This window comes from Galleria mellonella, unplaced genomic scaffold (genome assembly GCF_026898425.1).
Source record: "Galleria mellonella isolate WM207_F2 unplaced genomic scaffold, CSIRO_AGI_GalMel_v1 utg121, whole genome shotgun sequence".
Classification (NCBI taxonomy): domain Eukaryota; kingdom Metazoa; phylum Arthropoda; class Insecta; order Lepidoptera; family Pyralidae; genus Galleria; species Galleria mellonella.
In genome coordinates, this window is record NW_026441983.1 from 3297371 (window position 1) to 3313212 (window position 15842).

A 15842-nucleotide genomic window follows, 5' to 3' on the forward strand; every position below is an offset into this window, starting at 1 on the left:
GGTTTTGTCTGTGCAATACAGGATCAGGTGGTTGGGACGAACAATTACCGAAAGCACATTCTGAAGGATGGCACTGAGGACATCTGTCGAGCATGTCGCCATCCTGGAGAGTCACTCAGACATGTGCTTTCGGGTTGTTCAGCTCTTGCCAACACAGAGTACTTGCACAGACACAACCAGGTAGCCAAAATACTCCATCAAGAGCTAGCTCTGAAGTACGGCCTCGCGAATGAGAGGTTGCCGTACTATAAGTACGAGCCACAGCCGGTCCTCGAAAGCGACAGCGTCAGGCTCTACTGGGACCGATCCATCATCACGGACAGGACTGTTCTTGCGAACAAACCTGATATCGTGGTGATGGACCGGGCACTTTCGAGGGTGTTTTTGGTGGATGTCACCATACCGCATGACGAGAACCTCGTGAAAGCCGAAACCGAGAAGAGAAAATATCTCGACCTGGCTCACGAGGTGACCGAAATGTGGGGGGTGACATCTACCGAAATCATCCCAATCGTTATGTCGGTGAACGGTCTTATCCCAACCAGTCTGGAACAACATCTCAGACGGTTGGGATTCCGAGGCGGCTCACTCCCGGGAAAGATGCAGAAAGCGGTGCTCTTAGATTCTGCCCGCATTGTACGCCGGTTTCTCTCCCTGGGGCCCTGAACCCCGGCCGACTGTGCTTCTGCCGGGGGTTAGTTGCCATCTCCTCTCCTTAAGAGGGGAGATGAGAATTTTGGTAAAATTTAAAAATAATAATAACCCCCCCAGGGGGCCACCTTGACGTGGTGGGGGGGCTTAAGGAAAGGATACCAACCCTAGTCATAACATCCAGACTCACCCCTATTGGGAGTACGCATTACAAAGCTCATCAACATCTGAGTAAAACCTTCCGAACTAACGGTCCCAAAACCATAACCTTATGAAAATGTCTAATGGAAAATATAATTTGCGGCCGCTTCCCGGAGTTCGTCGGGGCGCACCTGGAGCCGGTGCTGGGTGTGGCAGGATACGGACCACCGGTGGCGGGGAGCTGAGCAGGCGGGCCCCCGCCGGGAATCAACTCGAAGATACTACAGCCGACAATCACAATCATACTAACTCATCTAATATGTCGCCATCATCATCTAATAGCAGTTTATTTCAATCATCTCCATCAACTCTTTCATTTCAAAACACATCAAATTTATCATCGTCATCATCATCACTGGCAGATGTTGTGCAGGAGGCAGAAGCCACTGATCCTGTGCCCACTGCTAGCTTAAATCGTGCAAGGAAAAAATGGTCAAAGGAAATGAACGAATTTATATGGCGCACGTATCTCATCATTACACACAACGAAAACAACATGAAATCATATTTAAAACCATTACATCAAGAATTTACTCGGCAATTTCCAGAAATGAATGTTTCACAGCAAAGATTAGGAGACCAAATTAGAGCAATAGTTAGAAACAAGTTAATTGCATCAAATCAACTAGCAGTAATTAGATCGGAAGTAATAGCTCATCTTGAATTAAATCCTCATACAAACAATCATACACAAACATCAAATAGTAACCCTGGAAGTAGAATGAAATGGACACAAGAAATCAATGAGACATTAATGCAGTGTTATTATGATATAACAGATGGCGAAACAAATATGACAGCATACAGGCAGAAACTATACAAAAAATTTATTAGTTGCTACCCCAGTCTATCCCATTTATCTGAGCAACGCATAGCAGATCAAAGAAGAGCAATAGTAAAAAATAAATTTATTTGTGAAAATAGGCTACAACAAATACAAAAAGATGTATTGATACAAAAACAGAACACTTCAACACCTATAATTAATGATAATATGTCAGTGCGATTAGGCGGACTCGGTTTACATATATCACAATTACATACACATAATCCGATAAATCTGATAAACAATCATAATACTCAAACCCTGAATACATCTTACGCAGAGTCTCACACTCATACGCTCAATCATGATCAATATATACAACCACCTGACACACTAACTGAGGCCTCATTTGAAACTTTTACACAAGAAGGAATTTCACAAATACAACAAAATTCATCACAACGAGAGAATATAGGGACACGTTCAAGGAATGATAGCACAGAATTAAAAAATCATATTGATGAAGAAAGGATTCAACACGAATTTAAGAAGGCACTTGAGATATTCAAAGAATCGAACCCAACTGGAAGACCATATATACCGAAACAAAGATCGTCAAGGAAGGTAGCTTTAATTATAGATTACATTAATAAAAACGTAATACCCGAACATTTAACAGCAGATCAAGATTTCATCACATTGCAGACAATAATATACTGTGCAGCATTCACAACAGCAACTTGTAATGGTTGTAAAATATATATGGAAGGAACATACAAAAGAATATCGCAAGAGAAACCACGGTGGCAAAGAAGGATCGAACAGAAAATAGAAAAATTAAGAGGTGACATTGGAAGACTAACACAATTCATCAATGGTAATCATAGTCCTCACATAATAAAATCAGTAAAGGATATTGAAACAAGACATGTTATACACTCACAACATGAAAACAGGAATAGCACTCCGGAACAATTTCTTGATACGTTAAAACAAAAGCTTAGTGCAACTGCTAATAGGCTGAAGAGATATTTGGCATGCACAATGCGAAAAACACAAAACAATCAATTTACAAACAATGAGAGAATATTTTATAGAAACATGGAACCACAAAATTTACCAGTTAATGACATGCCTGATCCACAAGAACTACACGCATATTGGTCAAATATATGGCAAAACCCTATCAAGCACAACCTCGATGCTCAATGGATTCAAAATTTAAAGAAAACTACTTCAGAAATGCCATTCAATTGTATAACTCCTGAAATATTCACACGTGTTATTAATCGAACCCATAATTGGAAGTCACCAGGCACAGACAACATCCATAACTTCTGGTACAAAAAATTTACTAGCACTCACCCCTTAATATACAATCACATTAACCAATTCATTCTATCACCAATTTCAATGCCTACTTACCTAACACAAGGAGTAACGTATATGATTCCTAAAGATACTGACACCAAAAATCCAGCTAAATACCGGCCTATAACCTGCCTCCAAACATTTTATAAAATATTAACAGCATGCCTAAGTGAAACTATATATAGCTATCTGATAAACAATAAAATATTAGCAGAAGAACAAAAAGGGTGTAGAAAGAAAAGTCAAGGTTGCAAAGAGCAATTAACAGTAGACGCAATAGTAATGAAAAAAGCCTTTAAAAAAAAGAAAAATATACACACGATGTATATCGATTACCGAAAGGCTTTTGACTCGGTCCCACATAGCTGGCTTATCCAAGTTCTAGAACATTACAATATTAACCCAACAATAGTAAACTTTTTGAAATCAATCATGCAAAACTGGCAAACAACGCTTAAAATTAATCAACCTAATTCCACATTAGCTACTGAACCGATTCATATTCAAAGGGGTATATTTCAAGGAGACGCTCTGAGTCCTTTGTGGTTCTGTATAGCCCTGAATCCACTATCTGAACTCTTAAATAGTACAAATCAAGGATTTCATCTTACGACTCATATAACATTATCTCACTTGCTCTACATAGATGATATAAAACTTTATGGATCCGCTAAAACAGAATTATTTACGTTAGCAGATATTACCCAGAAATTTTCTCAGGACATACATATGCAATTTGGAATAGATAAATGCAAAATTCATTCAATAAATAAAGGAACTGTAGAACAAAATACATATTCTCTTGAAGATGGAAATCATATCGAATCTTTAGATGAACACAATCCATACAAATACTTAGGCATACTACAGTTTAAACAAATACGACAAAAAGAAATCAAAGATACTTTAACAAAAAAACTAAAGTATAGATTAAACCGAATACTGAAATCTCATTTGAATTCACGAAATACAGTTAAAGCAATTAATACATATGTTATCTCCGTTCTCACGTATTCATTTGGAATAATTAAATGGTCCCAAACAGATTTAAAAAAATTACAACGTATCATAAATACACACATGACACAAAATAGAAAACATCACCCGAAATCATGTACACAAAGACTTACATTACCGCGCCAAGAAGGTGGAAGAGGCCTCATTGATATCCAAAATCTTCATAATAAGCAGATACAGTCACTAAGAAAATATTTTCATAATAAATCTGAACAATCATCACTATATGCACATGCGATAAAAATAGACAAACGATTTACACCTCTTAATTTACATGACAACAGTGCCCAATATAATGAACAAATAACGACTAAACAACAAAAAATAGAAACCTGGAGCAAAAATTCTCTTCACGGAAGACACAGAGCGGACCTTTGCCAACCATATGTCGATAAGAATGCATCGAACAAATGGCTGAAACGCGGCGAACTCTTCCCAGAGACAGAAGCATTTATGGTAGCAATACAAGACCAAACAATAGCTACCAGAAACTATACAAAACACATAATAAAGGACCGCAATTTGCTTAGTGACTCATGTCGACACTGTAATAGTGCTTCCGAAACTATCCAACATATTACAGGTGCTTGCAAGACACTAGTACAAACAGATTACAAACATCGTCACGATCAAGTCGCTTCAATTATACATCAATATATAGCACATAAATATAAATTCATAGAAAATAAAGTTCCATATTATAAATACAACCCAACCAACGTACTTGAGAATGCACACTGTAAACTATACTGGGATAGAGCCATCATTACCGATAAAACCATTCATTTCAATAGACCCGATATAACTATACATGATAAAGACAATAATGTAGTATACATAGTTGACATAGCTATTCCGAATACACACAATATACAAAGCACTATTAATGAAAAACTATCAAAATATACAGACTTAGCAATAGAGATAAAGAAGCAATGGAAAGCGCACACCATCCACATAATACCCATAGTACTATCGTCTACAGGAATCGTACCCAAAAATCTTCACAAGCATTTAGATATGTTACAAATTCCTACCTATACAATAGATTTGCTACAGAAAGCGGTCATCCTCAATACCTGCCGCATAGTCAGAAAATTTCTTTCCTCATCATTGTCATCATCCTCATATATAATTTAAAGTCAACCATTGCTTGGCTAAGGCCCGCATGGTTGAACATTTACCCCCATAAAAAGGGAGATGTTAAATACAATATATATTTAAGTAATAATAATAATAAATAATCTTTATTTCACTCTTTGTTACAATATAATTTGAAGTCCCTAACTCCCGAGGTAGGTATGAAAAAACCTGTGTTTAAGGAGTTAGCGCCCTCTTTCATATGTTGTTGTTTAACATTTTAGTGAAACAATATGAAACAGAGAAGTAACAAATACAAAAACAAAAATTACAATGGAGCCCATAATTTTAGTAAAAATGTATGCGTGTGTGTGTGTGTGTGTGTGTGTGTGTGTGTGTGTGTGCGCGCGTGTGTGAATGTGTGTGTGTGTGGATGCAAAAATGCAGCCATTTTCAATGATTTTAAAACGCAAAACGTATTACAAATCTGTACTTGGATATAAATCAAAGTAATTAATAAAGATAAAATATGAATCACTATGCTCTGTTTTATTTTATTGTAAGCATTGTTTTTGTTTTTCAATCAATCTTAACGTGTAACTACATATAATAAATGGATTTACTATTAAGAAAATGACTTTACAATATATTTTTTTCTTTACACGGAATAGAAAATATACGTTCTTCATCTTCCTAACTTTATCCCAATTATTATTTGTGGGCGACGTAATATGTTTTTTATCCATGATACAAAAAGATTTGGCTTACTTTTACGACCGGCCGCCTGCCTGATGTCAACCCTATTTGAGAATGCATTTGTTGGTGGTTTTTTGTTTTCTAAAACACAGGGGGCAAACGGGCATGCGGCTCACCTGGTGGTAAGTGATTACCGCCGCCCATGATCACCCACAACACCAGCGGCATTGCAGGTGTGCTGCCGGCCTTTTAAAAAAGAATGTACTCTTTTCTTGAAGGTTATGTTATGGTTTATTATGGGTTATGGTTTCCGCCACCTACGGTATAGAGGAAGGGAACGTTGAAAATGTGTGCTAAAGGAAATTGGTAAATAGGAGAAATAAGGGACTTATGTGGCAACGGAATGGAGAGGACACTGCAGTTGCAGAAAGGACTGGGACACTGCAACGGCTCGGGAGGCCGGGGTCGCATACTCGCATTATTCTAGAATCGGAGAGATTTCTAGAGAGGGACAGCCTGTAAATGTATATTATGGTAACCTTATCCACTGCACACATGAATAAAAAAGTCGACTTGTTTTTTGCGAAGCATTTGTATGGAAATGCTCTATCTATACGTTATAATTTGAGGTTTGGACTTTGGACTTTGAAATTGCATAATACAAATAATTTATTTCTAGCACTTTTATTGGTAGCTTTTGGCTATTGATCTATGAACGGGAAGCTATGACGGTAAATAACAGGTGCGTTGCAACTAGTATTAGCGCGGCGTCATGCCAACTGCGTGACGTTTACAATCGATGATTTCTTTTTTTAAAGATACAATGCGCTCAAGAAACAACTGAAAAATAAAAATATTGCGATCATTGTGTGTATTTGTGTACACATAGACAAATTATTTATTTTAATCCATTCTGAATGTTTCTGAATTTAGTTGACCTTATTTATATAATTCTTTTTTTATTGTGGTAATTGCGAGGATAAAGTTTGTAAGAGAGTAAATGTTTGAAGAATTTAAACTAAAAAGGGAAGATTTGGTTTTGTTTTTTTTTTCATTAGTACAATAAATACATAGAAAGGAAATACCAATTACTATCTTTAATATATGAATAAATTCGAAAATGTTGGCCAAAAATCCTCGCACAATAGTTTACTATTAGTTAGTTTACAATAGTTTACAACAGACATTCAAAAATGAAAAGTACAATCAAATTGGCAAAACAATATTTATGACATAAAATTCATAATAAGCATGGAGTTTAATATGTATTCCAAATCAAGGCATACAGATATTTCTGGCATATATATGAGTATGGAATAATCGATCCGATGAAAAAACCATAAATAAAAACAATAATAAAAAAAAAACTATTCGTAAATTTAAAAATTCGAAAAAAGAAACACGCGATACATTGAAGTTACGAACGATTTTCAAATTTAGAACGTATCCCCAAAACCCTATATTATAAACGGCCAGTGAAAAGACGCCGCCCTATGCATAAAAAATAAATAAGAAGTAACAAAAATGGCGGGCGCAGTCAAGTGGAATGCCATTGATACATTTATAAAAGCAGTCAACGATCTTTTGCGCGAATGAATTGTTCATTGGCATCTATTATTGCGTTGTTATTTTTAAATTGTTACCCTTCCAACTGATATTTTTTTTTTTAGCAATGCCACAGATAATATAATATGGCAATGGTTAGATTGGTTACCTACTTAGATGTAAAACAATAATTATACTGTTGGCATGTTTAGTTTCATAAAATCTTATTGTAATCATAGATAGATAGATAGATAGATACTCTTTATTGTTTCCTCCAAAAGATTACAATAGTAAACTTATTACAAATATAAACAATTACAAGAAATAATCACAATGAGAAAACAACGGTCCATCTTACCGCTAAAAGCGATCTCTTCCAGGCAACCTTTGGATTAAGAGGAGTAATTTTTTCATGCAACTTAGAACGGCAAACAAATTAACGGCAAACCTGTTGGAAAGTGGTAACCGTCGCCTATAGACATGTGCAGTACCATGGACATAACAGAGTATACTGTTTCGCCCGTGATAACCCCCATGCGTCGCCATTCCTGAGGACACAGGTGTTATTCCTCCTGTACCCTGTAAATTCACTGCCATATCCCACCTTTCGAACTGAAACACAGCCAAGCAAACACAACTGCTTCACGGTTGAAACACGAATGGGACAGAGGTGTCCAAGCAAACGACTTTTGTACAAAGTCTCCCTCTGGAAAATCCTCATAAATCTTATTATAATATTATAAATGGGAAAGTTTGTAACGATGGATGAATGTTTGTTGCTCTTTCACGCAAAAACTATTGAACGAATTTGAATGGAATTTGGTACATGGGTTTCTTTTTTTACGGTTTGATAATGGAATGGTAACCTAGCCTGCGCTATTGGTATACACTGGTGGGGCACCAATGAGGGATGATAGGTGAGGATGAAAAGGTAGGTCAGTTAGCCCATCGTGATGAATACACTTAGAATTCATCACGATGGTTTCCAGAAGAGACCACGTGGAGGTCGACTTAACAGGATATAGCCGCCATCCGTCTACTGCTGAATATAGACTTTCTCCATAGACTGACGTAAGGAACGGCTCCATATGGTAGTTTACCATTGAGAGTTTTTGCTAGAAGTTGCCACGTTTGGCAGGCGGGTTGGCAACCACAGTTTGGCTTGTCCATCCATCGACCATTAAGCAGTATTATTACACGAGGAGTTAGTGTAAAATTTTAAAATTTCAAACTAGTTTTTGAAGCTTCAACACCAAGCTTCGCAGTCAACAAACAGTCGTCACAGTGTACTATATACTGTGCTTTCCATATCACAGCTGTGCTATTCATATTGTTTAAAATCTTGAAGACTGAAGGGAAAGGGATTGTTAATAATGAGGACTGGCAGTCGCATTGCAGGCAATGTACCTTGTCAGGTCGACCTCCACGTGGTCTCTCCTGGAAACCATAGTGTTCAATTCCAGGTGTATTCATCACGATAGGCTAACTGGCCCGCCTTTTCATCCTCGCCTATCATCCCTCACTGGTGCCTCACCAGCGTATACCGTTAGCGTAGGCGGGGTTACCATTACATTAATATCTGTTAAAAAAAAATCTCGAGGACTGTCAACTTTTTTATTTTTTTATTTATTTATTTATGGCAACAAACAGTCATTTACAAAATAAATAACAACAATATACGTTACAGTTTTTGAAACAATAGACCTAACAGCGCCAATAACAGTATTTTTAAAACATAGAGATAATTATTTATAAATTTAGCAACAAAATCCAAGGTGCATCCAGATATACAAGTATCAAAGATGAAGAAAAAGAAAGAAGAAGCGCCGATTTAATTTTACCATACAAGTTTTTGAGTTAAGTGTCAACTTGTTTACCATTTATAAGTTATATAAAAACTAAACCATATTCCCTCTCTTTTTCTCTCAGCAGCACCCCTACATTCTTGTCAAGCTTGCAGTAACTGGTATTTGCTAACGTTACAGAGCAGTATGCCGTCTTTGCCTTTCTCGAAGTTGGCTGAGTTATTCTGCATTAAATTAATTAATCATGAGGATTTGCAATGTTTTTTTTAGCTCAATATAGATTTTTTACACAACTTAGAATGATGTCTCCCCTACGTTACCATTCCTGAGGACTCAGGTGTTATTCCTCTGTACCCTGTAAATTCACTGCCTTATCTCACCCTTCAAACCGAAACACAGACATGCAAATAACTGTTTCACGGTAGAAACACGAATGGGACAGAGGTGTCCAAGCAAACGACTTTTGTATAAAGTCTCCCTCTACATATTTATTAAAGTCTCAGCAAAATGTAAAAAAAAAATGTATTCGAAATGGCCACTTTTAGCTTTTATACAAGCCTTTAATCTGTCTGACCACGAATCTTTGGATTTAGGCGTTATTTCCAAGAGAAATTTCGCCACTGCTCGCTCCAAAGATTTTTTAAGAGACTCGATGTCGCCCAATGTCGTCATGCCATTTAGAGCAGGCCATGTCCTCTAAAACTGACCATAATTTAAAGTTTAAAGGATTGAGGCCTGAGCTAGATGAAGGCCAGTCTTTAGCTCTTATAAACTCGTTCGCCTTAAAGGGAGATTAATAATTAAAAAGTTGGAAAAAAGAAGTTTTTATGTTTTTTAAAAAGAACAGTACTTAAGGCCAGACTAGATACTATGTCTAAAATTACATGGTCATTGACATGATCGACTAATTCTAATGCATATTGGTCTTGCATTGCTTGCAATGACACTGTTACATCCCGTTTCAACTACACCCCCGTCCCAATCTCCTTCGTAAGAGAGGAAATTGCCTGATAATGGATGCCGATAGAATTAAGCCCGCCTTTCGGTTGACATTTCAATCAGTGAATGACGAAGTGCTGTTGTTAGGCGAATAATGATTCACAATGATTCCGCTACGCAGTCAATTGACAATCAATAATGATCAATAAACTGGCGAGAGCATGCGTTGAATGATTTTATATTGCAAGAGTCTGTAGTATTGGTATCATCATCATCATGTGGGATATGGCGTGAATTTACAGGGTACAGAGGAATAACACCTGAGTCCTCAGGAATGGCAACGCATGGGGGGTGTCATGGGCGAAACAGTATACTTTGTCATGTCCATGGTACTGCTCATGTCTATAGGCGACCGTTACCACTGGGGGGAAAGGGATTGATAGTAATGAGGTCTGACCCATTACTAGCAATACACCATATCAGGTCGATCTCCACGCGGTTCCCCCTGAAAACCATGGTGGTTAATTCTACTGAAATTCGTCACGATCGAAGAACTAATCTGCTTTCATTCTCACCTATCATCCTTCACTGGTACCCCGCCAGCGTATACCTATAGCGCAGGCGAGGTTGGCATCCCATTGGCATCCATTAAAAAAGACGGTTACTACTTTCCATCAAGTGGGCTGTCAGCTTGTTTGCCATTCTAAGTTGCAATAAAAAAAAACTTTATTTATTTATTTAACTCTTTATTGCACCATAAATAAAAATATACAATGACAAGTGAATAATTCAAGTAAAATACAGTAACATAAATACAGATTGAAATATATGGTACACATAAAGGTACAAAAGGCGGTCTTATCGCTAGGGCGATCTCTTACAGGCAACCTTTGGTTAAAGGAGAACAGATAGAAAAGAGCAGGTGGCGCAAGAGTGAATTAATAATTTTTCGTGCATAAAATACAAAAATTCTATATTATCTCTCTGGTTCTATGTTCTATCAATGAGTTCACTTTTAATAGTCACAGTAATTGTGACACTGAGTACAAAATCCGTCTAATAATAACGCGTTTCGATGCGCACGCGCATTGGTTCGCGACGACAAATCTATTCATGCAGACAAGTGATTTTGTTCAACAAAAAAAGCCACAGACGCTACAAAATAAATACATATGTATTTAACAAAAATATATTAAAATGTGCAAACATGTAATTTGCAATCTTATATAATATAAACAGAGTGTCTTCAATACAAAAATGTGTGTGACCATTTTGTGTTACTGTGGCACACACATGAAAGAAAGAAATTGTTGTTTTATATATATATATATATATATATATATATATATATATATATATTTTTTTTTTTTTTGTTGCTTTTTTGTTTTTCATTCTTTTACCTCTTTTTACTGTGTATGTCTGTATTATGTGTATGTTTGTAATGCAAATAATCTATCTATCTATCTAAATGCATCACTAAAAACAGGTCATCTTTTTGTTTTTTTTTACATAAAAAAGTGGTTTTTTTTTTGTTACATAATTACTCCTTATCAATATTTCTTAAATTATCATCTCAAATAATTGAAAAGCAATGGAGTGATTACGCTGAAAGTGTATTGTAGGCACAGACATAAGGGGGGGGGGGGGGGGCTAAGGAATTGTGCACTGCCCACCTCTGAATGCGAATGGACTATTTGCAAACACATCTAAGGGTGACAAATGGAAAAAATTACTACCGAATTAAGGAGGCAAGGCAAAGGAGGAATTGAATTTTTTGAAGTCGGTTTACCTTTGTTTACTTTAAGTTTTTTATATTACTTACCTCATAATTCAATAATTTACTTATACTTTCTATATATAATTTCTATACATATTTGATATACTTACAGTCTAGTCTTGTAGAAATTTCATTAAATTCGATTCAGTAGGTAAGTTTTGCAACAAAAAACTCATTTTATCACAATTAAAGTCAGTTAAGCTTACTTTTGCAGTGTTTTTTTTTTATACAACTTAGAATGGCAAACAAGCTGACGGCCCACCTGATGGAAAATGGTAACCGTCGCCTATAGACATGAGCAGTACCATGGACATAACAGAGTATACTGTTTCACCCATGATACCCCCCACGCGTTGCCATTCCTGAGGACTCAGGTGTTATTCCTCTGTACCCAGTAAATTCACGCCATATCCCACCACCCTTCAAACCGAAACACAGCCGTGCAAATACAACTGCTTCACGGTTGAAAAACACAGTGTGCCGCCATGTCGCTCCGACACTCAGACCATAAATAAGAAAAATACATAGTATTCTACAATTACTTTACTCAAGCGAACAAGTGCGGATTCCTGAGCTAAATATGAGTAACTCTTATACGTTAACACGTAAATTGATTAACATATAGACAGACGTGTACAGTCTCGGTACTTATTGTAAACCAGAGGGAGACTTTGTACAAAAGTCATCTGCTTGGCTACCTGTTTCAGAAACACTAATGGGACAGAGGTACCCAAGCAGACGACTTTTTTTAATGGGTAATAATGGTATGGTAACCCCACCCGCGCTATCGGTATACACCGGCGGGGCACCAGTGAGATGATAGGTGAGCAGTGAGTGAAGCAGGTCAATTAGCCCACCGAGATGAATTCAACAAGAATTGTTTACGATGGTTTCCGGAGCGAATCACGTGGGGGTCGACCTAATAGGGCATGTTGCTAGCAATGGGGCTATCAAACTCCATTGCTAACAATCCCTTTCCCCCGAGCAGACGACTTTTATACAAGGTTTCCTTCTAGTGAATCCTGTATCCAACGTTTCATAGCCTCACACTTGAAATCGTCATTCCATCCCGCGAGGAAGTTGTTCTGCATTACACTTGTTTGTACGGAGTCGCCATTCGAAGACCTTTCTTCCTCTTTTTTTTATACGACTTAGAATGGCAAACAAGCTGACGGCCCACCTAATGGAAAGTGGTAACCGTCCCCTATAGACATGAGCAGTACCATGGACATAACAGAGTGTACTGTTTCGCCCATGATACTCCCATGCGTTGCCATTCCTGAGGACTCAGGTGTTATTCCTCTGTACCCTGTAAATTCAAGGCATATCCCACCCTTCAAACCAAATCCTCGTCGATTATCGGTTGCTTGAGCTACACGGTATTGTCATTGTCTGAATTGACAATGACAAAACCATATAACTGGCTGGACTACAGATATATCTGGCTATAATATTGACCTATTTACTATCTCAAGATATTAATGTTCACATATATATTTATTCATTAAGTTATGACAGCTGTAAGCTTCCCTCAAAAATAATAAATAAATAAATAAAATTTAACACATTTCACCCTTGTCAAATTCTATGTCACACTATGTCACACTTGAACATATCACACCATAGACTCAGGGACAGTTATCTATGATTGTTTATGGGTGAAAATGGTATGGTAACCCCGCCTGCGCTAACGGGATACCCTGGCGGAACACCAGTGAAGGGTGATAGATGAGAATGAAAACAGGCCAGTTAGCCCGTCGTGATGAATTCATCAGGAATTAACCATGATAGTTTCCAGGGGGAACCACGAAGAGATCGACCTGGTTGGGTATATTGCTAGCAATAGGATTCTCAGTCTCCATTACTAACAATCCCTTTCCCCCCAGTTATCTATGATTGAATTGAACATAAATATAGACGACTAAGCTAGTGGCTATAAAACTTTCTTGGCCCGTCTATGACTACCGACACATCTGTCTGTAATATTGACCTATTTGCTATCTCAACACATTATTATTAGCGTATTGCAGAGAATTTACATATTACACTTGCAACAACGCACTTGTTAATTATTAATTTCATACAGGATTAAATCTTTGACTATCTAGTTGGTATTTATTGCTACTAATCTTTGAAGGAAAGTAGTTAATCCTGAAAGTGTACTTCTTCATCAAACTTTCTTTACTAGTATATTTATCTCTAATATTCTCACAATAACTTCATCATCATCGTTACATCAGCCGTCAACTTTTCACTACTGAACATAGGGTTCCCCCATAAGGGAGGTGGGGGTATTACCATTAGTTGCTATGCTTGACAGGCGAGTTGACAACACAACCACACTTACGCTTTTGTGCTGTTTTAAGAAGGCAGCAGCATCCCTCTGACAGGGTGTATTGTTAGCAATGGGTCAGTTAGACCCCATTACTAACAATCTCCTCCTCCCCTTAATTCCGACCGTATGGCCCCAGCATAGAATAAGCCACCCCTTCCTTTCGTGTCGTAAGAGGCGACTAAAAGAAGGTGAGGGATAGGTAACAGCGTTCCTCTTAAAACACCCCCCAAAAAACATAACTGCAGTTGCCAATTCGCCTGCCAAGCATCGTTACTAATGGCAATACCCCTAAGGGGGAGGTTTATGTTCAGCAGTGGACTGTTTAAGGCTAATATGATGATGATGATGATGAATCTTTGAAGTTACTAATTCTGAAAGTGCATATTTTTATTTTTTTTATTATTTTTTTAAAGGGCTTTTACCTTCTTCAGGTATATCAGTCCTATCGTACCCTGAACTGATTAAACTTTCTTTATGAGTATATTATTAGTATAAATATAAATAAATAATAAATAATTTTACTTTTTTAAACTGTCATCGATTATCTCTGCACATCCTAAAGGTAGAGGATGTCTTTAACATTAAGTCCACTTTTTATTGGTCAATAAAGTATAAATGTACATAATGATATGTAATGATGATAATGAAAATTTAAATAAATAAATATTTGTCTTTAATATGCAGGTAATTTTTGTTAATTAATTAAATTTGCCTAAATAAAAAATTTATTAACTATTTTACAATTTAGTAAAATTTAACCATTTACAGATTTTCACCAATAGACACATCTATTGGTGAAAATCTGTAAATGGTTAAATTTTTTTGATCAGACCAACATTGACCAATATACTACATCAAGATAAAATGTAAAATATACAAACTTATTTATACATTTCACATTCGGGAATCATCAACATCATGCTACGTCACACATGAACATGTCACACAACAAAGTAAACATTATCAGTGATTAATCTAAATATCTCAGTGTTGACTATTGAAATGGTCATAAAACTTTCTTGGCCAGTCTCCACCGGTACATTTGTGGCATTGACCTTAAGGTGAAGAAAATATGTGTAATGTATAATCATTTCATATTCGCCAATTTCAACGTCACATTATGTCACACCTGAACACGTCACACTACAAAGTTTAAATCTAGCTACATTCCGCGGCTTCTATAAATTATTCTATCTATTAAATTATTCTATGTATTAAACTAAGATGCTTATAACCTATCCATGTATTAAATTCTTATTAAAATTCATGGAATACTTTTTGCGTGAAAGAGTAACAAAGACCCATCCATCCATCCTTACGAACATTTGCATTCATAATAATAAGAGAATTACTTCGAATATTTGATATTATGACTACTGAAGCGCTCATAGAACTTTCTCGATAAGAATTGACGATTACAGAGATTAACAATACATCTGCCAATAACATTGACCTATTTTCTCGAGATAAAAAATAATAATTTTTACATTTTACACTTGCCAATTATCAACGTCACACTACGACACTATGTCACACTTGAACATGTCAGATTATAAACTCATGTAACAATTATTGGTAATTAATTTAGCTATCAGACAGACGACTATAGAAGTGGTCGTAAAACTGTCTTGTTCCATCTGATTACCGGTACAATTGCGA